Source organism: Brassica oleracea, chromosome C5, assembly GCF_000695525.1.
Source record: "Brassica oleracea var. oleracea cultivar TO1000 chromosome C5, BOL, whole genome shotgun sequence".
NCBI lineage: Eukaryota > Viridiplantae > Streptophyta > Magnoliopsida > Brassicales > Brassicaceae > Brassica > Brassica oleracea.
Genome location: NC_027752.1, coordinates 35,998,849 through 36,000,319, shown reverse-complemented (window position 1 = coordinate 36,000,319; position 1,471 = coordinate 35,998,849).

Here is a 1,471-nt window from a genome sequence, read left to right as displayed (position 1 = left end):
CCCAGCCTGGACGGGAGGGTTTGGATGTTCTAGACCCCGATAGACCCCGAGGAACTTATTGGTAAGTTATTAATTTTTATTACTTTAAAATTTAATTTTTGTAACGGTTAAATTGTTTTTTTTTCAGGTTTGGGGCTAACAACCATGTTGGCCGGAGCGTTTCGGCGACGATTAAGGGTTACTACGACGGAGCATACCCGAACTGGAGCAAGACACCAAATCACGTTAAGATCACGTGGTTTAAATGTTTTGCGGTAAGATTTTTAAATTTAATTAAATTTTCACTTTTAAATATATATATTTAATTGTAATTGTTTCAAAATTTTTATGTTTTAGCAAAAGTGGCATTGGTCTTTGGGAATCACCGAGAGGGTGAAGGCGGAATTCGTTGCAAAGGCAAAGATACGCCTCTGCAACACAGTCTCTGATTGGAAGGACAAGTGGGAGATCTATGGGTATGAGGGAAAGCCCACTGAGCTCACGACGGATGTGTGGGATGACCTCATCGCCTATTGGAAGCTACCCTCTTCGATCAAAAAGGCTAATTCGTGCTCTGCTTCTCGAAGAACGAAGGATAAAGATGATCATTTGCCCATGGTTCACAGAACCAGACAAAAACCTCATGCATGAATTCGTCTAGAAGTTGTAAGTTTTGTTTTTAATATTTATTTAAAAATTTTCAATTAATTTAAATTTTAATATTTAATTTTTTTTTGTGTAGTTAGAGAAAACGGGAGTCTTACCATCTCTGTCTGAGCTATTCAAGATGACTCACGCCACATCCGACGGAGTTTTTGTGGATCCTGCATCTGAGAAACTCTTCCATGCAGTGGCTGCTCGGATTGAAGAACGGGAGACACAACTAACCCAGCACTCTCCCGATGGATTACCCGTCACATTGACCACCGAAGAGGTCGACAGAATCTTCGAAGAGGTACAACTTAAAATTTTTGTTTACATTAGTTTTATTATTTTAACATAATTAACTATATTAATATATGTTTAATTTTATAGGTGGCTCCTAAAAAGAAGGGACGGACAGTCGGCATTGGCTCTGTTAACAAATTTGCAAGGGCAACTTCGTCATACACTTCGAGACAGGATGAAGAGAATTCTCAGATGAAAGCTCGATTGGATAGCCAAAAGGTTCGTTTACTCTCTTGAGGATCTGCTAGACATGACGGCAGTGGAAAACCCGACTATGCAGAGAATGTTGAGTGAGAGACGAGCCGCTCTTGGGTTGCTAGTACGGGATCCCGAAGAGTCCGATCCAAACCGTCAACAGCCGAGCAACCCCACCGACTACTTCGAGAATATGTAGTTTTTTTTATATTTCGGTTTGTATTATGAATTTAAATATTATTGTATGACTTTTAAATACTTTTTTAAAATATGTTTTTCATTTTCATATTTCCAATTACGTGGGCTTTACGACGAATTCTTACGTGGCGTTTACGACGAATTCTTTCCC